General features: G+C 38.9%; 1 long non-coding RNA gene across 2 annotated transcripts in view; it reads right to left on the bottom strand.

Moving 5' to 3' along the window:
* The window catches only part of LOC140697438 (uncharacterized), a 432,985-nt gene that overhangs the window by 348,315 nt on the left and 58,982 nt on the right, over nt 1-25,688 (bottom strand). For both annotated transcript variants that reach the window (XR_012074526.1, XR_012074527.1), the window contains exon 2: nt 347-455. This is a non-coding gene — a long non-coding RNA (uncharacterized lncRNA). The remainder of the gene's footprint in view (nt 1-346; nt 456-25,688) is intronic.

Here is a 25,688-nt window from a genome sequence, read left to right as displayed (position 1 = left end):
CAAATCTTATCTTTGAATTTGTCAAACATGGTAGAAAAAAAAGACTACCCTAACAAAAGATGATCCTTTTTATCACAATTTTCTGCTTTCACTTCTGCTCTCACATAACAGCTGTGCTCCAACCCACTCCTGCCCCAAACCAAAAACAAGACAAAACTTCTTCCAGAAGTTCCTCTCTGGTTTCCCTTTCCTTCCTAATTCTCCATCATAAAATCTCAAATACTGACTATCAAACATAACCCACTTTGGAAAGCCTAGGAGGGGAAGTGGTTGAGCAGGTCAGGCCAGAACACATTTGAAGTGAGTGGGGAAGAGAAATTCCAGGAACTAATAGCAGATAACTTACATTCTTCCGTGCTTGTCAAGCCTGTGCAGGTGGCATGGTGCTAAAGTTCTCTGCCTCTGTAGTCTGAGGGCTCCAGATGCATCTGCCTCTTACGACGGGGATATCCTCTCTGCAGAAGCAACATTTTTCTTGTTAAAAAAACAAGTGAGAATTTTGAACTCATTTTTGTGAGGAAAGTCACATCTGTTTAAAGTGGTAGCTTCCATTTCTGTGGCTCCATGACACCTCTATGCCATCTTCTGCCATCTTCCCAGGCAGTAAGTCACAAGAGATATTACGGTTTATTCACTTCACACTCAGCATCCGATAGTCACAGTAGCTCAAATATACACAGACTTAGCAATCAGGAGACAGAGCTATAATTCACTTTTTGTCAACAAACTCATGCTAATTTGTGGGAAACAATATTTGTGCTCAGCTTCACTATGAAGACTGAAAAAAGAAAAAAAATACCTCTTCCTCCTTCCACTAAGTCACATAAGTGAAGTGTCTAAAATATATACAATAGGAGGAATAAGGTGCACACACAGCAAGTAGTCACTGGTTTCTTCCTTGAAATATAAGGTAAAAGTAGATGGAACTTAAAGGATGGTAGAAAAAGTAAAATTCAGAGCTGATGAGGAAAAATATGCAACATCACTCCCAAGAGAAATGAACACATCAAACAACCAAGGCCAAGAGGGGAGAGAAATTACTACAGCAAGAAAAAGAGAGGAATAGCTGAAACTAAAATTTGACTGCAAAGACACCTAGGAATAATAAATAAGAAGATGCTCTAATGTTAATGAGTCCATCTGCCCATCCCAGGTAGCACTGCCAGAGTAGGAGGTTTACCAGCTTTTTGTCATTTTACTTTTAACCTTTTACTGAATCACCAAGGGAAAGCTCTTATCCCAAAACAGATAAATAATAATTTTTTCACAAACCAAACCCATGGCAGTCTATGATGTCATCTCCAAATTCTGACAGTCTATCACTCCTTTTAAGGAAAAAAACCAAAATGCATCACAGCTCCTTCTGATAATCTCATACAGTGGGTAAATTTTCTTTTACTTTGTTTTGTTTTAATGTAGAAATCTCTCACCAAAAATTCATCCTAGGATATTGTTCAAGTGTCTTTTAGTTTCCTCTGAAGAGACGAATAGCCAACCCATAATAAGACTTGTTCAAGGCCTAGCATCACTACAAATGCTATGGCATAGTTTGGAAAGCCACCGTAATCCTTATCATTGCTCACAGACAGCAACCAAGTACAAAAACACAGCGATCTGAGTAATAGCCAGTTACCTCATCACTCTTTACTGCAGAATGTTGTCCTTCATCAATGTCAGTCCCAAATCAACTGGTCAGGACACAGCCCCAGTTACAAGCCCCCTTTCGCTTTCTGTTCAATGTATTACAACCATTCTGTATGTATGTTTGCTCCTCAACCTCAATTTGCAGAAAAGAACTGCAAAAATCAATTGGAAACCTCAACTTTTACACAACTACTTGGAAATCATTTCTTTGATACTGGCATAGTGTCAGTGAAAAGGACAGTAAAAAAAAAAAAATACTACCCACTTGAGGGGAAAAAGAAATGCCCTCAAGAGTTATGTTCAAGTACAAAAGAAAGGTTGAGTGATTGAAATTCTTTTGCAGATAACCTGAGGGGGAGTGGAAGAATACTAATAAATCGGGCCTTAAAAAAGTGTTAGCCTACTGACCTCAGCACTCTCTCACAGTGCATGAGTACGAAACTCTTATTTTTACAAAGAAAAATAAAAGTACTGAGAGATTATGAATGTCAGTAAGAGGCAACAATGGTACAGAGAATTTAACAAACCAAAGGCAAATTCCAAGACTTGAAATCCATCCCAGGCAATGACCATCAATAGGCTAAGAAAGACATCACCAATGTTCTAGACCCATGTCAGAGGCACATCAAAAAGAGAGACCCTTTGTCCAGCTGCCACTCTCCCTAAATCCTTTCACTCCTACTGCCACAGCTTGTTGGTTGGTATCAACATTATCTTCCTAGGACTGATTCTGTGTCAGCTAAATTTTATACAGGCACTCCCTGCAGACTGACATCACTGAAGAGCATCATTCCTCTTGGGGAAAAAGTAGAAAAGATGTTTTTATTCATTCTGTATGATGCCAAATAAGAAATAGCAATCCTGTGTCCACGAAATTCGACAGCCAGGATGGGGAAACACAGAAACTGAGCATAATACCATGGCAGGCAAATTTTTAAAATCTGAATTTTTGTTCCTCCCTTTCTCCTTTCCCCTCCCCCAGAGACAAAGAGAACCCTGTACCTCTTTACCTCAGCGAAGATATGTGACATGGAAGAAAGTAGGATTGGTGGAGTTAAAAGAAACTTTTTAAAAATTTTATTTATTTACATTTGGAAGGAGATAATTCGGTTTAGTGAATTAATTATTTATTTTTAAAATGGAGATGAAGGGGATTAAACCCAGAATCTCGTGCACACTAAGCACATACTCTACCACTGAGATGTACTCTCCCCGCTGAGACAAAAGAAATTTGAAGAGGCAGAACTGTCTCTAAACTAACATAAAAGATCCTCCAAACTGAGAAATAAGAGAAGTCTGTGGATATCTTTAAAGATGGAAGACTGTTTACTGATCACTAAAAACGTGGCAGGACCTCAGAGGGAAAGGTCAATTGGTACAGGTTGTGGGGTAAAGTCTTGGTACAAAAGAACAAAATGGAGAAAAGAAGCAGAAGTCATCTCTTGCGCCAACTGTGGCAATAGTGGTCATCGGTCTTGTTCAAAGTCTCCTCCCCTTAACTCAGGTTAAAGTGGGGGCCTTTCAGTGGCAGTGCATCTCATCGAGGGTAAACCATGAGACCCCCGTGGAGGTCAAGGCAGAAATGCAGATAACATGCTCTGTTGTATTTCCTGTGACTGAAGTTTTCACATGAAGCATTATGAGCTGCCACTCACCCAGATGCCAAAAGGCACATGGACGGGCCCAATATGTTGACCTAGGAAAAAAGGACGAAAACTTCTATAAAAGAAAGTGGCACAGATAAAATGGTGCTATGCTAATCCAACAGGACATCCCAAAAAAACAGGTTAAAGAAACAAAACGTGGTATCAAAAGTTCCCTTCAGCAAAATTCAAACAGGGCCTGGAGGAGGTTGGAAACCTAAAATCACTCTCTCCAGCCAATCAGCATCATCATAAGGATATTTAGAGCAAACAGATGGCTTGGATGACTGCAGAGATGGCAGAGTTCCCTTCAAGTTCAACAAGAAAACCAAAGGGCTCAGAGACGGCCTGACCAAATTCTTTACCCGACCCTCTGCTGTGTGGTTACCTCCAGGGGAAGTGGTAGACTACTCTGAGCAATACACAATCAGGAAAAAGGCCAACAGAAAGTCAAGAACATCAGACTGGCCCACAGACTTCAGGATGGTGGGGATGGCAAACAAGAAAGTGAGGAATGGTTCTGGGGGGTGCCAGGAAATTACAACTGAGAAAGATATGGAATTATTTCATGATATCTAAGAAGGTAAAGTTGGATATTCAGACTGGCCAAACAATTTGTTCAGAGATAAGAAAGAGAGGTATTAATTATCTTGTGGGTAATGCAGTAATAGGATTTATGTATCTATCTGATCTGTCAATAAATATGATTTGTTCAGATACATAGTTCTGCCGATTAAAGTGTTCCTTTCAAACCTACTGTAACTGCTTTGGTTTTGTAAATAAACACGTTGCCTTGAATGTCAGTATTAAAGGAGCTTGGTTGTTCTGTCTTATAAGTTCAATAAATTTATTTCTCACTCACTATAGCAGGACCTCAGATGGAAAGAACAATTGATAAAGGTTGTGGGGTAAAGCACCTGCCGTACCCGAGATCACCTTACACCAAGGGTGGCACTGAGGCAGTAGAGAAGTGGAGAGAAGGGCAGGAAGGACTGTGTAGATGGAGATGACAGTTCCTCTGTAGGTACATAAGATAAAAACCTAATATAGTCACAACTAGAAAGTTTCCCAAATAACCTATGTTATTGTGTGGCTATTACAGGATAGGCAGAATCATGGGTCATGTTTTTGTGCAGAAAGTAGAGCAGAGGGTTGAAAATTTGGAAGTAGTTAGATCTCAGAGACAGGATGCTTTGTTAAGAAGGGAATGAGCTTTAGAGCTAAACTGACTTAGGTCAAATGGTAGATGTCAGTTCACCTGTGTACCATGCATGCTTTTAGACAAGTTACTTAATCTCTTTGGTCCTCACTTACCTTATCTGTCACAATGAAGTAACAGGGATGAGCAGGCAAGGGGATACATAAATTTGAAAATACACAAACTATATACCATAGCTTAATCCCTGGATTATATCAATTGTTGATGTTTTTGCCACACTACTCTGCCCTCAGGCCCTCTTCCTTATTCTACCATTGTCATTCTTTTTTATTGAAATTCAGAAAATGTCATTTTAATTTTCTAATGCTTGCTATAACGCTTGCAATGTCTTAGGTTCCATGTAAAATTTATAAAATCTTGTTATACTTTCAAGTCTTTTTATATCAAAATTTTTAATTCATTTTCTTCAAAAACTTCTTCAAACATCTTAGCTGTTAGCTGTAAAGCAAATAAAAAAGGGACAGAACAACGCAATCCAATAAAAATTGGATTTACTTTTAAAAAAGAAAGGTTTTAATCTTTCTTAATTGGCTCTTTGATGTAGATAATTTCCAAGAGTGAGCCATTTTATAGACTAAAAGATCATGTTCAAGTCTTTCCTTAGAGTAATCAAGATTTGGTGATCCTTTAGAAGAATAGCCATTAAAAACAGCAGAGAGAAAGGAGTTATTAGATGTGGAAGATCAAGGTCTCCAACATATTAAAATAAGCTATAAAGGTCTTCAAATTCTAGCAAGCAGAAGATAACATTTTCACTGCACATTTCTTTAAAAGAAGATAAAGAGCATTGAATCAATATATCATTGAACAGATTATTATTTTGTACAAGCTGAAGGTTGGTGCAGGTCATTCTCACCAAAGCAAACAGAACTTGTTAATTTAATCCAACAGACACGGCAGTGAAACCAAACAGGAATTTAATCAGCAGGAGAAGGTAGTGAGCATCTCTGAAAATTGAATGATTGCTGTGCAAACAGTAAGTATCATTATAGAAGGGCACAGAAAGAAAAAGAGTGCTCCTTTCATGGTTTTCAGTGAGTTCATCAAACATAATAAATGATTCCAAATAAACCATTTCTGGGACTGCAACAATAACTTAATGTTACTGGTGCTGGAAAGTTTTAAAATTTATAGCTTTTCAGTCTCTCACCTTTCTTAAATACTTTTTTTCTAAGCTGCAAGGTTATTCAATGAAGGATTAAGTGTCATACTCCAAGCGAAGACGGCAGCTGACTTTTCAGTTTCTCATCTCGACATAATATGTCAGCATTCTGATGCCAGAGTGAAAGCTTTTTAGCACAGAGACAAGGCTCAAATATAATACCTAAGGAAATACTAGGTATTTAGTTGAACAGTAATTGCTTTAATCATCTTCAAAACTACAAGCATTTTTAAAAGATGCATAATGTTGCAAAAGGATAAATGAAACTTACTTTCCTCCCCCGCTAATTTCTGCCTCTTGCCACTTAAATGAAATTACTATCAAAGCCTATTCAGAATCCTTCTCAACTCCTATTACCAACAGAGTTTTGGGCTTCACCTTGTCATTCTTTCCTTCCTTCTCATTTCAGCCTCTACTTTATTTGCAGGCTCTCCTTATTTCCAGTCTAGTCTCCCTGAAGCCTCTGTTTTAAAAGCATAATCTTTTGGAAGTCTCACACTGAACAGGGCAGGTAAATGTAGTATATCCAAAACAAAAAGGCTTTCTCAACGGTATTTTTTTTTCTCTAGCTATGAAAACAGTCTTATCATTAACCCAGTAAATTTATTCCCCCATGGAACCTCAATAAACAAACATCAATTGGTGTTTCCCAAAAGTGACTAACAAAAGTAAATCATGTAATAAGTGGCACATACAAAAAAGACATTTCAAAGCCTCAAAGAAGATATTTTTAATGTTCAATTATTCAAAGTAAATGATAAATCTATTTGAAAACTCTAGAAGAAGGTTGTCTAGCTTCATGGAAAACTAGACCAAGAGATAAAGAGGTAATGAAGAACTGTATTATGTTAAGCTATCAAGAAGAAAGAAAATGAGAAAATCAGAAGCTACTATTTCAAAGGTATATAGTCAGAGAATAGATTGAAAATCTTAGCTTTGGGGGAAAAGGAGTGATATTTTTTCGTAATTTTCTGTGTCTAAAAGTGGACAGTTAGATACATGCTCATTTGTTTCTAGGCCAGCTTTTATATTGCCTTGAATCACTTATCCCCGTATTTCATCTCCCAAAGGAACAGAATATACTTTTTATGTGTATACCATCTTCTCTTCACACTTACTCAAAAGAGTGGAATATTCTGCAGAATTTTAGTTAATTTAAAAGTGTAAATATACCTTTAAATATTTATGATAGATTGTTTTTTAAGGTAGATTGTTTACAAAGAGAGCCATGCAAGTTCTTCCCTTCCTCATGGGCACATTATCACATTGCAATGTGATTTTAAGGGTTCTTCCATCAAGAGGTAGATACTATTTCCCCACACCTGGAATCTGAGCTATCCCTGTCACCTGACTGGGCCAGAAGAATGTAGTGGAAGTGATGGCTGTGACTCCTAAGTCTAAGCCTCAAGAAACCTTTCAACAACTGTTCTTGCCCCCTTGGAATGTTGCACTGGAACTTCCACAGGAAGAAGACCAGACTCTAGGAGCATGAAAGACCGTGTGACCACACTGTCCTGGCTAAAGCCCTCCAGATCAACCAGCCAGCAGCCCACCAACAACTGCCAGATACGTGAGTGAGGCCATCTCCGACCATCCAGCCCCAGTCAAGCTGCCAGTTAACTGAAGCCACATGAATGATCCCAGGTGAGACAGCAAAAAGAGCTACTCACTTGTGTCCAGCCCAAATTGCATACCCTCATAATTATGAGCACATGAATGCTTTGTGTTACACCACTAGGCTTTGAAGTGGCTTGTCATGTAACAATAGATAACTGATATATAATTGGCACTGGACATGGGATGCTGCAACAAAACCTGGAACATTTACCATTGGTTTTGGATCAGGAGATACACGGAGTCTAAAAAGTGATGAGGAAATTGTGAATGGAGCCCTGAAAAGGAGTTGAGGGGAGAAAATACTGTCAGAGGCTAGAAAAAGAGTAACCCTTGTTATACAATGGTAGACATGTTAAATCATAATAGTAATGCCATATCATTGCATGATAAAAAAAATACAGTAATCTGAAAGTTAGAAAATGTGCCTAATGAACTTATTGAACTGGCTGAGGAAATTGAAAGTCAGAACAATGGGTGTTTCTAACTGCACATGACAAGTCAATGGGGAAAAAAAGAAAGAATGTTAGAAGAAACTTATTGTTTGCAAGGAGAATTTAAAGAAAGTTGCTAGGTTGGAAAATAAGCCTATTTCTTATTTCCAGGCTATCCAGTTGGCAAAGGATTCCAAAATTAAGAAATGACCTCAAGCAAAGATCAAATCAAAGATATGGGTATAAAACCCTTTGTTTAACCTCAGAAATACTTAAGATGGACCATAATAGACTCTCTCAGATAGACAAAGAACTTTAACAACATTAAGGGCACTGTCCCACAACATACTGATACACAGATATAAAGATTCATCTGAAAGAGTTATGGTGTGACTCTGGCGGTATGTAGTAAACCCTGATAAGATTTATAGGAAATGCACAAAGGTTTTAAGACAGTTGTACTACCAAATGCACCTCCTGCTTATACTAAAAAGGACTATAATTCAAAATGAAAAAGGACCAACAGGCTTCCAGCTTTCTATGTGCAAGAAGCAAGCTGAGAAAATAACTTAATTACAAACAGGCCATTTCTTGTTAACAAAAAAAAAAGGAAAGATCTCAGAGGATTAAACCAAGAGTTGAGAACAATGAACTAGGGAATCAATTCACTGGGGTTAAAATAGTCTCTAATCAAGGAACATTCTTGGCTTCTAGAATAGAGAAGCCTGGCGACACATGCTTAGTTAGATTTCAGAACTTCCATGGGCAGATGACTGTTGTGTTTCCATTCTGCCCCTTTCTGAATGCAAATGTCTACTACAGTTATCCTTGTTCACGATATGTCGTGTATAGAGATAAAAAATACTTATCCACTGGGGGAAGAGAGAAGATGGCAGAGTAAAAGGACGCTCGCAGCTCACCCTCCCCCACAAATGCACCAAGACTCACATCCACAGACCCACTCAGCCAACCAGAGCACCTGCGGAACTCCGACAGAACATCGCCCTCTTCAAAAGATAAAGACACCAAAAATCTGGTAGGAGAAAAGGAAAGAAGAAAACAAAAGGCAAAGCAGAGCAGGACGGGTCCCAGGGGGAGGGAGCAGCAAAGGAGGACTAGCGCTCCTTCGCTGGGTCTCCCCTCTCCAACTGAGAGGCCAGCGGGATGGAGGGGGAGCCTCCGAGGCTCGGATCTGTACAGAGCAGCCCTTGACTGACAGAACTAAGTTAAAGGGGCACAGAGGGTCCCCCCGACACCCAGCCTGAGACGCAGGCCGGCAGCTGAGGGCAGGGCCAGGCTGCACAAGCTGGGCGGAGGAGGGGGGCGGCTGCACGGAGGCAGCCCCGGGGGACTGCAAGGGGCTGCATGCTGTGGCTGTGGGTGTACAGGGCAGAAGACCCTGGGCCCTCCATAAAACAACAGGCTGATGTGCCCTGGGGGGAAGGGTGCATATCCCCATCTCTGAAAACCCGCGGAAAGTTTTCGGGGGAAGAGAGGTGGGGCTGAGGAACAGCCACCCCATCCTCCGGCGCTGAGCACCCAGGCGGGGGCAGGGGCGAAACCTGCATCCGCACCAAAGGGCTTAGCAGCCTCAAGGGCCAGACTGAGGCTTGTCTGCAGCCCGAGGCAGGTAGGATCTTTCCATCCTGGTCCCTCAGAGAACTTGCTCCGCAAAGACAAACAAGGAGCTGAGTTTTGGCCCGGAGCAGGGACAAGGCTGTCCCCCGGTCTTTCCGGAGCCCACCTGCGGGCGCCCACCCGAGGCGGAGCGCGCAGCCACACGGCAGCGGAGCGACCGGCGCCGGGAGAGGACGGGCACAGGAACACAGCCCCTGACCACGGTGCTGGGAGGGGGCGCGACCCGCCCTCCTGCCTGGCCAGTCTGCAACATCTGACTGCGGCATTGAGAGGGGCAGTGATCGCCCGCCCACAGCAAAGGACAGCTGCACCTGACCCAGTGGTGGGAGGAGGCGCGATCTGCTTGCCCACAGGTACTGAGAGCAGCACAGAAGAGGGCGCCAACGGAGGGCCTCTGGAAACAGCAAGCTGAGCTTTCAAAACATGAGGAAGACAGAAAGACTTCACATTAAAAGCACACAGACTCCAGGAGAACACTGACACCCCACCCTTTTTTTTTTTAAATCTGTTTTTACCTGTTCTATTTTCTATTACCCTCTTAATTTTTACTTCTTAATTCATTTCTATTTCTCTTGGGTTTTGATGTCCTGTTATTGATTAGACACAGGTTTCAAATACATCTTTTCATCTTTTCCCCTTTTTTTTTAAAGGTTTTAAAAGGACGTCTCAACCCAGTTGATATTCTGCTTCAACTCGCTCTTCTATTATTCATGATACACTGTTTCCAAACCTTCTTTCTCCCTTCTTTTAAAATTCTTTCTCTCTCTCTTATTTTTTCTTTTTTCCCTAAGTCTTATTCCTAAATAAGCATTAGATAGATAAACCCCTTAAGGACCAAATATAACTGATTCTCCATAAACCACAGTGCCAGAGAGGTATGAGCAAGATGAAAAAGCAGAGAAACCATTCCCAATTAAAAGAACAAGAGAAATCCCCTGAAAGAAAGATCAATGAAATAGATATCGATAGCCTACTAGATCAAGATTTCAAAAAAGGAGTGATCAAAGTGCTGAAGGAATTAAAAGAGATAGTGTTTAGAGATATAAAATATGTCAAAAATGAAATTGAAGCTATAAAGAAGAGCCAAGTAGAATGGGTAAACTCATTGACAGAGATGAGGAATGATCTAATAGCTGTGCAAAGCTGACTAGATAATGCAGAGGAACGAATTAGTGACCTAGAAGACAGGACAACAGAAAGCACCCATTCAGAAGAGCTACAAGATAAACAAATAAAAAATAATGAAAATAGCATAAGGGACTTATGGGATAATATAAAGCATCCCAATCTTCGCATAATAGGGGTCCCAAAAGAGGAAGAAAGATCAAAGGGAATTGAAAAGGTTTTTGAAGAAATCATGACTGAAAACTTCCCAAACTTAAAGAAGGAATCAGATATCCAAGTACAGGAGGCTCAGAGGGTCCCAAACAGGAAGAACCCAAATAGACCCACACCAAGACATATCATCATAAAGATGGCCAGAGTCAAGGATAAAAAAAAGATTCTAAAGGCAGCAAGAGAAAAGCAAAGAGTAAGTTACAAGGGAACCCTCATAAGGCTCTCAGCTGATTTCTCTACACAAACACTACAGCCCAGAAGAGAGTGGCAAGATATATTCAAAGTCCTGAATGAAAAAAAGATGCAGCCTAGGATACTTTATCCAGCAAGGCTATCCTTTAGGATAGAAGGAGAAATAAAGAATTTCACAGACAAGAAAAAGCTGCAGGAGTTTAGCAACACTAAACCCATGCTAAAAGAAATATTGAAAAGTCTATTCTAAATAGAAAAGCAGCAGGATGCTACAGAAATAAGAAACTCACAACTGGAAAGGTGATAACTCATGAATTACAAATAAAATAAAAATGAAATTATAAAAGAAGACATACAAATCACTGAGAGTGGGAGAGGGAGGCAGGGAAATATAGAATTTTTTTTTCTTTCTTTTTAAAATTTTTTTAACAGTATGATGGGTTTGAGATCATGTTACTATCAGTTTAATAAAAATAGTTATAGTAATGGGCTAATACATTTACAAAAAAGGGTAACCACAAGCCAAAAACTTACAAGGGAGTCACAAAAACTAAATAAAATCCATGATAACACAAAGGAAAATTACCAAACCACAAAAGGAAGAAGAAAGGAACAAAGAGGAAACACCAATTCAACTGCAAAGATAAGTTCAAACTGGCAATAAACACACATCTATCATTAATTACTGTAAATGTTAATGGACTAAATGCTCCAGTCAAAAGACAGAGTGGCAGACTGGATAATAAAGCAAGAACCTTCAATATGCTGCATACAAGAGACCCAGTTTAGGGAGAAGGACACGTATAGATTGAGAGTGAAAGGATGGAAAAGGATACTCCATGCAAATGGAAAAGCCAAAAAAGCAGGTGTTGCAGTACTGATTTCAGACAAAATAGACTTTAAAACAAAGGCCATAAAGAAAGATAAAGAAGGACATTTTATAATGATTAAAAGAGTGATACAAGATGAGGATATTACACTCGTTAATATATACGCACCCAATATAGGAGCACCTAAGTACACAGAACAATTACTAACAGAGATAAAGGGGGATATTGATGGGAATACAAACATAGTTGGAGATTTTAACACTGCATTAACATCACTAGACAGATCTTCCAGACAGAAAATAAACAAGGCAACAAAGAAATTAAATAATACAATAGAAAAACTAGATTTGGTGGATATTTTCAGAGCATTACACCCCCCAAAAATAGGATATACTTTCTTTTCAAGTGCACATGGAACATTTTCCAGGATCGATCATGTACTTGGGCACAAAAGAAACCTCAACAATTTTAAGAAGATAGAAATTATCTCAAGCATCTTTACTGACCACAATGCCATGAAACTGGAAATCAACAACAGAGAAACAAAGGAGAAAAAAAGGAAAGCATGGAGATTAAACAATATGTTATTGAAAAAAAATGGGTCAATAAGGAAATCAAAGCTAAAATTAAAAAATACCTTGAGACAAATGACAATGAAAGCACAACCACTCAAAATCTATGGGACACAGCAAAGGCAGTGCTAAGAGGGAAGTTTATAGCGATACAGGCCTTCCTCAAAAAAGAAGAACAATCTCAAATAAACAATTTAACCCACCACCTGAATGAATTAGAAAAAGAAGAACAAAAAAGCCCCAAAAAGCAGCAGAAGGAAGGAAATAATAAAGATCAGAGAGGAATTAAATACAATAGAGATTAACAAGACCATAGAAAAAATCAACCAAACCAAAAGCTGGTTTTTTGAAAAAGTAAATAAAATCGACAAACCTCTGGCCAAACTCACAAAGAAGAAAAAGGAGAGAGCACAAATTAGCTAAATAAGAAAGGAAAATGGAGAAATTACAACAAATAAAATAGAAATACAGAATATCATACGAGAATATTATGAAAAACTGTATGGAACCAAACTGGATAACCTAGAGGAGATGGACAAGTTTCTGGAAACATACTGTCCACCAAAACTGAATCAAGAAGAAACTGACCACTTGAACAAACTGAGCACTAGAAAGGAAATAGAAATAGCAATTAAAAACCTCCCTACAAATAAAAGTCCAGGACCGAATGGCTTCACCAGGGAATTCTACCAAACATACAAAGAAGAACTCATACCAGTCCTTCTCAAACTCTTCCAGAAGATTGAAAAGAAGGGAATACTCCCAAACTCATTCTATGAAGCCACCATCACCCTGATATCAAAACCAGACAAAGACACTACCAAAAAAGAGAATTATACGCCAATATCACTGATGAACATAGATGCCAAAATCCTCATCAAAATCTTAGCAAATAGAATCCAACAACACGTAAAAAAGATTATACATCATGACCAAGTGGGATTCATCCCAGGGACACAAGGCTGGTTCAACATACACAAATCAATCAATGTAATACATCACATCAACAAGAGAAAGGACAAAAACCACATGATCATCTCAATCGATGCAGAAAAAGCGTTTGATAAAATTCAATACCGATTTATGATAAAAACTCTCACCAAAGTGGGTATAGAGGGAACATATCTCAACATAATAAAAGCTATATATGACAAACCTACAGCCAGCATAGTACTCAACGGTGAAAAACTCAAAAGCTTCCCACTAAAATCTGGGACAAGACAAGGCTGCCCACTATCACCACTCTTATTCAACATAGTCCTGGAAGTCCTAGCCACAGCAATCAGGCAAGAGAAAGAAATAAAAGGGATCCAAATTGGAAAAGAAGAGGTAAAAGTGTCACTATATGCCGATGACATGTTACTATATATAGAAAACCCTAAAAGGTCCACACAAAAACTACTAGTGCTGATTGAAGAATTCAGCAAGGCAGCAGGTTACAAGATTAATGTTCAAAAATCAGTTGCATTTCTTTACACTAACGATGAATCAACAGAAAAAGAAAGTAAAGAAACAATCCCCTTTAAAATAGCACCCAAAGTAATAAAATATCTGGGAATAAATCTAACCAAGGAGGTGAAAGAATTATACACAGAAAACTATAAACCATTGATGAAGGAAATTAAAGACGACTTTAAAAAATGGAAAGATGTCCCATGCTCTTGGATTGGAAGAATCAATATTGTTAAAATGGTCACACTGCCCAAGGCAATCTACAGATTTAATGCAATCCCTATCCAATTACCCAGGACATATTTCACAGAACTAGAACAAATCATAATAAAATTTATATGGAACCATCAAAGACCTGGAATTCCCAAAGCATTACTGAAGAGAAAGAAAGAGGCTGGAGGAATAACTCTCCCAGACTTCAGACAATACTATACAGCTACAGTCATCAAGACAGCATGGTATTGGTACCAAAACAGACATATAGACCAATGGAACAGAATAGAGAGCCCAGAAATGAACCCACAAACTTTTGGTCAACTCATCTTTGACAAAGGAGGCAAGAATATACAATGGAATAAAGACAGTCTCTTCAGCAAATGGTGTTGGGAAAACTGGACAGCAGCATGTAAAACAATGAAGCTAGAACACTCCCTTACACCATATACAAAAATCAACTCAAAATGGATTAAAGACTTAAACATAAGACAAGATACAATAAACCTCCTAGAGGAAAACATAGGCAAAACATTATCTGACATACACTTCAAAAATTTTCTCCTAGTAGAAATAAAAGCAAGAATAAACAAATGGGACCTAATGAAACTTACAAGCTTCTGCACAGCAAATGAAACCATAAGTAAAACAAGAAGAAAACCTATGGAATGGGAGAAAATTTTTGCAAATGAAACCGACAAAGGCTTGATCTCCAGAATATATAAGCAGCTCATACGACTCAGTAAGCAAAAAACAAGCAACCCAATCCAAAAATGGGCAGAAGACCTCAACAAGCAATTCTCCAAGGAAGACATACAAATGATCAAAAGGCACATGAAAAAATGTTATCAGAGAAATGCAAATCAAAACTACAATGAGGTATCACCTCACAGCAGTCAGAATGGCCGTCATTCAAAAATCCAAAAATGACAAATGCTGGAGAGGCTGTGGAGAAAGGGGACCCTCCTACACTGCTGGTGGGAATGCAGTTTGGTGTAGCCACTACGGAAAACAGCGTGGAGATTCCTCAAAAGACTAGGAATAGACTTACCATATGACCCAGGAATCCCACTCCTGGGCTTGTATCCAGAAGGAACCCTACTTCAGGATGACACCTGCACCCCAATGTTCATAGCAGCACTATTTACAATAGCCAAAACATGGAAACAGCCTAAATGTCCATCAACAGGTGACTGGATAAAGAAGAGGTGGTATATTTATACAATGGAATACTACTCAGCCATAAAAACCGACAACATAACGCCATTTGCAGCAACATGGATGCTCCTGGAGAATGTCATTCTAAGTGAAGTAAGCCAGAAAGAGAAAGAAAAATACCATATGAGATCGCTCATATGTGGAATCTAAAAAACAAAAACAAACAAACAAAAACAAAGCGTAAATACAGGACAGAAATAGACTCATAGACAGAGAATACAGACTTGTGGTTGCCAGGGGGGCGGGGGTGGGAAGAGATAGACTGGGATTTCAAAATTGTAGAATAGACAAACAAGATTACACTGTATAGCACAGGGAAATATACACAAAACGTTATGGTAGCTCACAGAGAAAAAAATGTGATAATGAGTGTGTGTATGTCCATGTATGACTGAAAAATTGTGCTGAACACTGGAATTTGACACAACATTGTAAAATGATTATAAATCAATAAAAAATGTTTAAAAAAAAGAATATTGTTATCCTTCAATAAACCATGAATGGGAAAGTGAAAAAAAAATACTTATCCACAAGTTTCAAACCAAGAAGAGTCATAACCAAGGAGCTGCACTGAATGAACCTCATCCACAACTGGACTTGATTTAGAGGATGAAATCCTGGACTTCAAGGATGATACAAATATAAGACTTTTGAGGGAGGAGTGATTATATTTTCACTTGGAAGAGATGTGAATTATTGTTGCCAGAAGGCAGATTATGGTAGGTTGCCTCAAAAATGGCTACAAAAATTTCTCAAACCTCTGTATGCACATCCCTTTATAATGTGACTTTGTTACTCCTCCCAACAAGGGATGGAGTTTATTTTTCCAACCCATGAGTCTGGGCAGGCCTAGGGGGCACTCCAAATCCTAAGCAAGAAGAGATTTTCCAGCTTCTTTTTTTTGCCCTCTTGGAATGCTGTCCTGATATTGCCATGAAGAAACCCAGAGTAGTCAATCAGACAACAGGGGACCACATGGAGAAGAGATGAGTCATCTCAACTAAGACCCCTAGCCAATCAGCCAGTATGAACTCCTAGATATGTCAGTGAAGCCACCTTGTATTATCCAGTCCCACTAGAAATATAGAATGTAGCCACATGAGCGAATCCAAGAGTGGTCAGCAGAAGAACCCAGCCGAGCCTAGCCTAAATTATTTACCTACAGGGGGAAAAAAATGGCTATTGTTTCAGGTGGTTTCTTAAACAATAATAAATAGGTGGCGCAGTGAATTCCATATTTCCTAACTCTCCAACACAAGCCAGATTGTAAATATTCTATCCTGCTATCTATTATATGATATGTCGAATAGATGCCATTCTTTTTCATTGGAAATATGGTCCTATAAGGAAGCGAGTACTGAAGAATGTGCTATAGTGATGGCTGACCTGAATGAACACTGCTCACCTTTTAGAAGGCGAATTGTTATTATGGTCTAGTATTAAAATAAAGTCCATTTAATCCTGAATACAGCTAGCTTTGTTTCCAAGGATGCAAATCAAAAGGAGAGGGAGAATATTCAAATTCAAATGCCTTCTATCTGCAGAGGTTTTACAGATAACAACTCAGTGACATTTCAGTCCAATAAATTCCTTGAACATTGTCCCATGGCCACTCTTCCTGCCACGTGCAAAAGCACAGACACACAAAAGATAAAGCGAAGAGAGGAGTGAGAAAACTGTAGATTAAGGGACAAAGATGAGTAACTGTTATAATGACACCCCGAACAATCACATTTCTATAATATATTTTTGTTTGAATTGCTTCCCAGCTAGACCTCTCCTTTGGGAGATGATGTGTAATTTCTCTGGTTATGTGATAGAACCGGGATGAAAGATAACTCACAAGCTCCTGTGGCTTAAAATATAATGGTGGAAAATTGGTGGGTTATTTTTAAAGGTTTTTTTTCCTTCTGGTTGAGAAGGAAAGGCAGAATTATACTCTCCAGTCCCACCCCCGTCCTTCTCCAAAATAAAAGGTCAAATTGTCTCTTCTGTTTTTAAAGACATTGCTTTAAAAAAAATTCTGATGGGAATGTATAATGACTGTTAATATAATGGTTGAAATAGCACCCTCCTCCACTCCTTCTCTACTATGCAAACCAAAAGACTTAAAACTTCTTAAAGTAAAGTATATTCAGATGCTGAAGAAACCAACTTTAAAAATCATCTATAATTGAATATCTATAATTGCAAAAACTGTCTCTGTAATATCATATACCTCATGGAATAGTCATTTGGATTCTGTGATCATTTATTTTAACTCCCGCTATTCTTGGAATAGATAAAATTCAAGAATTTATACATCTAGAATCTCATCTCTTAGGATCACTAACTAATTCTGTCAAAGTTAGAACTTATTTAAATATTGATTACAAATTAAAATTAAATTATTTTAAATGTTTTAGACTAATTTAGCCCTGGTAGCCCCTCTGTTCAAATATATGAAATTACTTAAGGGTTTTTTCCTTCTTAGTATATATGCTAGACATATGTAAAGATTTTTTTAATGGAAAGCTAAAATCGTAGACTCAGTTCTAAAAAGGAAACATAGTTAAACTTTTTAACTTTCTATATGAGAAAACTAAAAGTCAGAGAGCTGAAATGATATGCCTGAAAGTAGCAGAGCTTATCAGTGGTGATGCTAGTCTAAGTATCAGGTTTCCTGGACTCTCAGGCCAGCGATCTCCCCACTTTACTGTGTGGACTCACCCAGGAGTTTGTGTCTGCTGTGGATGGGAGGACCTGGCTTCTCCTAGTACTGAATCCAGGAGCTGTCACACCAAAGCACAGAACTTCGATCATCTTTCAGCCTCAGCCCTATCCCTGATTTATTAATTCATATTCTCTGGGGATGAGCAGAGCACTAGCCAGCAATGTTTAAAAGCACCCCAGAGGATCCTAATATGAAGCCAGGATTGAGAACCCGTGAAATGGTTTCTCATTCCCTTAAATGGCTTAGGTTACCAGGCTGGCAGTCGCAGCCTCACTTCCCAGAGTGTCTGGCTTTCTTTGACCCTTTGATACCCTAGACATCAAGAACCTAATTCTGAGAGCCTAGACTCTTGGAAAGGCATAAATTTAAAAAGGGAAGTTAGGGGAGATGGGTATAGCTCAGTGGTAGAGTGCACGCTTAGTATGCATGAGGTCCTGGGTTCAATCCCTAGTAACTCCATTAGGAAAAAAAATTTTTTTAAGGGACAGTAGAGAATATGAAAGTATATAATCTTAGGGATATACACTGTCAGTGACACATCTTACATAGACACATGAGAACTAATAATAGAAAACCAACAAAAGAAAACTCAGTTCAGCTATATAAAAGTCATCTTACTTACAGGCATTCATTTAAACAGCTAACCAAGTTTGCAATAATATGTATCAGATTGCTGGACTGGTTTGTTTCATTACAACACTCAACCACTCACATAGAGTTATGGTCATCTGTTCCCCAGCTCATGAAATTAGAGGGTTAGATAGATTCTCAGATATCATGACAACAGAGAGAAACAGTGATATAAATGTTTATATGAAAAAGGTCTAAGTCAGAATCCAGTTCAACTATACCCCAACAACAACTTTGAACAATCCAAAGGTGGACCTAAATGTATCAACTGATCCTCAATTCCAACCCAGTCCTCAAGGAGCAAAGCTAAATGTGAGTTATTTTGAAATTCAGAGGGGAGAAAGATAAAATTTACTTGTTGGAATGAGATTATAAGCAAAGATGGTTTCCTCATCACTTTTAACTCTTGCTCAGCTCTTGCAGCCAAGATGGAAAAACTGATGATGATTCTCTGAACTGAGCTTCCAGGTCACTTACATTGCCAGGTGCAGCATAAACAAAGCTTGGCCAGCAGCAATGTCACATGAGTTAGTCTGCCTCTTTGCAGAGGCAGGATGAACTTGGGTCAAATATTAATTTAAATCATATTTAATACCAAATAGCAGATATTCTAAATCTGAACTACCTAATCAAGACAATTCAAGTGTCTATGAAGTCGCTCGACTCAGAATAGTCCAATACTCCAGGAACAGTGTGTTCCTTAAGCCTTAAACAAGTCTAAAAAGGAAAAAGTTAAAATTTGTCTGATTTTATCTTAATCTTCTAGCTGGAGGCATATTTTACAGAACTGATTGTTTTGTTTTTCTGTCTCTGTCACCAATTCTTCTTTACTACGTTAAATCCCACACAAGGCAAACACAAGTTAATTAAGCATTATATTATAGACTATTCATATAAATGTTTCAGATGCTCCTCCTTAAACCTCTACAGCATAATTACTATTGCCCTGAGGAAGAAATTAATTTGCATTGTTAACAGAAATACTTAGAAACAAACATATTAAAATGTTTAACCATCGGTTCTGAAAGAATAGATTAAAGAAAGCAATAGTTAAATCAAAACATTAACATTTAGATGGTCCAGCGAGGTAATGTGAACAGAGAATACTGTGTGTGCCTCTTGCCATTTCAGTCATACTGAAGGAGCTTTTCAAATAACCTCATTTGCTTTCACTCCAAGAGCCAAATAAGAGTGTTGTCAATATCACTCTACCTTCTTCCAGGCTAATCATGAATATCATCGAGAAAGCATTTCTTCCAGCTCATCAAGCTCCCTCCCTTCAATAGATGAAGACAACTTCACAAGCATCAACAAGCAGAGCCCACGCAAAATAATATCAGGGTTGAAATTGCAGGAATGCAAGTAACTCTCAGCTATTACACGGTACATCCTCCTCCTCTGATATAATCATTTAAACCAGTGGTTCTCAACTCTGACTACACATTGAAATCATCTGAGAAGCTTTTTAAAATTCTGCTGCCCAGCCCTAAAGCCCAGAAATTCTAATTTAATTGGTCTGGAGTACAGCCCGAATGTCAAGAGTTTTAAAAGCTCTCCAGTGATTTTAATGTGCAGCCAAGTGTCAAAGCCCATCAAAGATCAACAAAGAAAACACCTGTAGTCAAGGAAAGTCAGTTTACTTAGCTTGCTGCAGCATGGGAGACCCTTCTAGAATTCTGGGGAATTTGGAAGAACTCCAAACTGGGTGATTTTAAGCAAAGCTGAGAGAAGCAGGAGACAATCTGGATTGGATGACATCCAGAAATGAGGAAAATTCAGAGACTGGGTATCTCAATTATCTTTATCCAAGAGGCAGAAAGATTAGAGCAGGGTTATCATTGATAAAGACTCGACATCACCCAGAAGGCAAGGCTGTAGCAAAGAGAGCAGGGGGGTAATCATTTTCATAGTTAAGGTGTGCCCTCATCATTGCCCTGTTGTAAACATGGTGTATTTTATGTTCTTTGGCTAATGCTATGAGTCTGGTTTTTCAGTAAGGCCAATTTTCACTTTCTCTCTTTACTTAATATGATCTATTTTCATATTCTTACACGGTTGAAAACCACTGATTTAAACAAACTTAAAAACGCAGCTGAATATGAGGACTACCTGGTTGTAACATGTCATTCTTTTGAGTTCCAGGGTTAAAATTAGCTAATCTGGTTTATTAAATGTGTATTTGATTGCTCCCCAGTTTTTCCAAGTGAAACCTTCTAAAAGCTGTACTGTCCCAGATAAAACTCTCTGTTCCCATTCCCCTCATAAAATATCCAGTTATGACCACAAGTTGAATTTGCAAGAGAATATTATACGCTACATTCTAAAGAAAAACCCTCGCAAAATAGCCCCTTTTAATAGCATCACCATTACAACATTAGTTCTGCTGTATTACAAAGTCATGTTCTATTTATTCTGTTCTCAGTAGAAGCACTGGTAATTTTTCACAATTATTAACTTGGAGCTACCTTGGTATCTGCATGTGAAGGATAGGGATTCTTTACAGAAGTGTTTTTAACACTAGTTTGATGATTTACCTAATGCTCTGTTCTACAAAATATCAGAACAGTGTCAACCATTTACACCTTAAGCCAAGAATGAATATGTGCATGGAGTAGAAATTGGGGTTATTTAACTCCTCTTTGATAAGATGGAGTATCTGCTGCTCTCTTAGGAAACCATACAATCATAAACCATATATCATGTCTCTCTGAAAGTAAGGCTCTTTGTGTTTTATGTGTATCAATACAGGAAGTCATATTTTTATTTATTTATAAGAGTCAAAAAATATATTAACTTCTGATGGTATAACCAGAGTGCCCATTCGTTACTCACAGGGAACTCCACTAAGGGCCACCTGATGTCATCCATATTATTTACGCCTCTAAGCTCCACAGAAATGGGGTAAAAGTTTTCCTCACCTAGTCGGAGTTATTTCCACTGTTGGATCCTAAGGGAGCCTGGAAATGGCACCATTGTTTCCCTACCTGAGTTCTGAACCAGCTAAGAAAACCAAAAATTAAGTAGAAAGATATTTAAAACCTTTATAACTGAAAGAGGCTATGTCGAAGTCTGGATTCTTCAAGTGCAGACATGAGACAGCGTTCAAGTTTAGGATGTATATAAGGGATTAAAGGAAGGGGATAAGTAGGACTGCGTAGAGGAAAAGGTCACACTGCGATGCAGACCCAAAGAAAATTTGGCCAATCTGGCAGGCAGTTACGGAGTGAGCATTGCCTGTGAGAGTCATCCCAGAGTGAGTCGAAAGCACTGAGCCTCTAAATGCTCTCCTAGCTCACTCACCAAATTTGGGGTGTCCTGGGAAGATGTGGGATGCAAGGCATCTAGCTCCATGCAGCTGAGGCAGATCCTGAAAATACAGGCAGCTGGAGGCACTCTGCCCATTGCCCAAGGACAGCAAGTCCTTCCTTAAAGGGGCTCTTATCTACCTCAGACCAAGTTGGAGAGCATGACTAAGATATTCAGCAACAATAGTTTCCCAGTATGACACCAGGCCATAGGACAACCAGACACAGGCAGTGCTAAGTAATCACACACTTCATTTACAGAAAAGGGCCACTTAAAACTCAGCACAGAGATGCTGACCAGGAATATGCAGTTTTCATTGGCGGCTGACTCTTCAGGAAGAAGAAAAGGAAGGAGCTGAGATATGTATGTCAATTTCAGCTCCCACATTCACCAGAGAAGATGGCACTTCATGAGAGGGAGCTGGGGACAGAGATGTGGAGACAGGCCAAGAGTGATACACTAATGGTGACCCTCCACATGAAAGGAGGTAAGCAGTCCCCTCTGTCCTCCACCACCCGAGTCACAAAACTTAACAATCAGTGCTGAAGGCAGTACAGCAAGGCTTATTAACATTTTCAGGTCTTCAGAGCATAATAAAGCAAAACTCTCATGGATACAGTAATCATTTTTCTCCATACTTATAAATATTATTTCATTTGAAAGGCTGGATCCTGGGGAGTTGGTCTATTTGGTTGGTTGTCTGGGGAACTGGAGTTTGAATTTTTATTTCTTGTTGTAGTTGCATGTAAAAGAAGAGATTTATGCACCAAGTCCTAAATAACTAACATTTTTTAGATCCTCTGTATTCTTTTCTGTCTTGACGCAAAAGTCGCAGAGGGGATTTTGCTGACTCAATGGCAAGGTGATATATGCTGCAAGTGGCAATTCCCCTTTCAGGCATGTACCTCTTGACACTATCTAATAGCATGTTGCCACAGAAGGGAGGCTGCCTTGTCAGATGGAGAGTACCTAGAAACTCAGATCAAGGAGTCAGACTCAGAGAGCACAGGAAGCAAATGCAACCATGGAGAGCCCCACTTCCTCAGTGAAATGTTGAGGGTGACTTCAGCAGTGACCACAAAGTACAAATCACAGATTTTTAAGGAAGGAGCATTGAGTTGCCAAAGGAGCATCAACCTTTTCTTAATCAACCAGTTTTTTTTAAATTTTATCTTTCTGTTGTTGTTGAGGGGGGGAGTTAATTAGGTTTATTTACTCATTTTTTAATGATGGTACTGGGGATTGAACCCAGGACCTCACACATGCTAGGCATGCACTCTACCTCTAAGCTATAGCCTCCCTGCAAGACAGCTTCTTTTAAGTCATTGGCTGGTCCTTGCTCTATGAGGACTTGATAATGAAATGTTGTTAAGGAATTTCATTTCTTAAAACAATGGTCAATTGTTTAATCAGGTAGATTTGACATCATGGAGATTTACTCATGACAAGATAATACGACAGGATGTTAATTTCTGCATGTGCAACTGAGACAAGAAAGTCTTTTGGAACTCATTCCAGACTGATAATCTAAAGACCATCCTAAGACCATTTCCCAAAACCAGTTGTCTGGAGTATCTGCCTGAAATAGGTAGAACCTAACCAAATTAAGGAAAACACAGATCTCAGTTGATATGCCTTTGTCATCCTGAAGCTACCTCTTAACAGTGTTTTACAAAGTGTGGTCCTGTGACCATCTACTACACAAACACTCCAAGCACTTACTAAAAATGTGGATAACTAGACCTCACCTAGTGAATGAGACAATCTATGGGGTGTGGTCCAAGGGTCCACAAGTTCCCTGGGTGATTCTAGTACACACTAGGGTTTGAGAAACCCTGTCAGGAATTTAGGCTGGAACAGGTCAGCAATATAGTCCAGAATTCAAGCTCAAAGGAAAAATTCTACAAGATTCACTTGACATTTATTTAGGGACAGTTTTTTTCACAAGAGAAAACTAAAACTTGTTCATTCAATAAATATTTTATTATGTTCCTGTCACATCCAGACACTGTGTTAAATACATAGATTCAAAATAAAATGCATAGAAGATTATAAGAATGGCTCTAGTAGCGGCACACAGTCTAACTCCTTCCACACTGAATTCAGCTCTTTCATTATGCGTATCACTGGGAATTAAAACGAAAATGCAGGAAAAAAAATTAAACTTCGGCTGAGGTGGAACTATCCTAAGAAAAGACAAATGTTAAAAAAGTGTATCTAGGTTATGCCTACATGAATCTTGTTCTCTTCAGGGAAAAGAGCAGTGTGGAGGGTAGACAGACGAGCACATGACTATTTTAAAATAAAAAGATCTCTTGAAATAAGAGATCAGAGCTTAGAGACAATTCCCATCCCAAATGGAGTCAGTTCTTTATACCAGAAGCAGAGAGTTGATAAGTTTTGATCTGTCCTTTCTCTGGAAGCACAGATCTAAAAGCTATTATCAAACAAGATTATGAAGAGAGGATAAAAGGATGATATAAATCATTATTGATTTTCCATAAAGTAGCCATGAACTCAGCTGAAAGACACTCCAGACATTAGAACTGCACACATACTACATGCTATGGTCTGAGTGTCTGTGTCCTTACCCCTCCCCAAATTCATACTTTGAGATCCTAATGCCCAGTGTGATGGTATTAGCAGACGGGGCCTTTGGGAGCTGATTAGGGCATAAGGGCAGAGGCCTCATAAATAAAATTAATACCCATATAAAAGAGACCCCAGAGAGCTCCCTTGACTCCTGTCACCATGTGAGGATATGAGAAGGCTATGAACCAGGAAGGGGCTCATCACCCAATCACCAATCATGCTGGCACCTTGATCTTGGACTTTCCAACCTCCAGGGAGAAATAAATTTCTGTTGACAAGCTACCCAGTCTGTGGAATTTTGTTACAGCAGCCCAAAAGGACGAAGGCATTACCAGAACCAACAAGAAAATCCCTCTTGGCTTGCAACAATAAGTTAAACTTGCTCAAGATTGAGCACCTGAAATGGTTTCTAGAAAGCTTTACACAAACACAGTTATGGTAGGAGAAACTGCTTAAATATAGATCCACTTGACCCTCATAGCTTTTATTTATAAAAAGATTCTACAAAGGATTTGTATTTATAACTTTGTCCTATGATCACATAAAACCTACTTAGATAGTGGTATCAACATCTTACCAAAGTCAAAACAAAGAAAAGCATGCTTCGAAAAACACTGAAAAAAATATACTGTGTTAAAATGAAATGGTGGAATAATGGGTGGTTTTCCTACATTCCTGAATGTTTAATAGTGAGAATATATTACTTAATAATGAAAGTGTTTAAAATTAATTTCTTAGGGAGTTTTTTATGACAATAGAATTTTTTTGTGTAAAAATAAATTTCAAAGTTAACGTTGTCGAACCCAAGTTCATGTGCCCAACACACAGTGAAGCCAAACAAATGGAAAATGTTGACGTTTGGAGCAGAGAAAGGTTTATTAGCTGAGGAAGCACCAAACCAGAAGATGGGGGTCCTAAACTCATCTCAAATCCATCTTGCTGGCTGGCCAGGGCCCAAGATTTTTAAAGGCAGAAAAGTTAAAGGTGAGGGGTGGTCTTTGTGGTTTCAGCTTCATGATAAGACCCTCAGTTGTAGATTTCCGGGAACCGTCTTGTGACTTAGTGTGTCATTGGTGATTGTGATTGATCTACGTGTTCCTGCAAAGTGAGCTGGTAAATAATGATCTTGTGATCCCTTAACTTCTTTCTAGGAGAAAGCAAAAGCCATGGTTGAGGCATTTTATTATTTACTTACAGCCTGATGGTTCGGGAGTTTCAGTTCTTAATTGACCCTCCTGGTGCCATCAGTTTTAAGTCCATTTGGGGCTAGCTGGTTGA

The sequence above is a fragment of the Vicugna pacos genome, chromosome 7 (genome assembly GCF_048564905.1).
Source record: "Vicugna pacos chromosome 7, VicPac4, whole genome shotgun sequence".
Classification (NCBI taxonomy): Eukaryota; Metazoa; Chordata; class Mammalia; order Artiodactyla; family Camelidae; genus Vicugna; species Vicugna pacos.
Note: the sequence above shows the minus strand (reverse complement) of the source record. Positions and strands in the feature narration are given on the sequence as shown.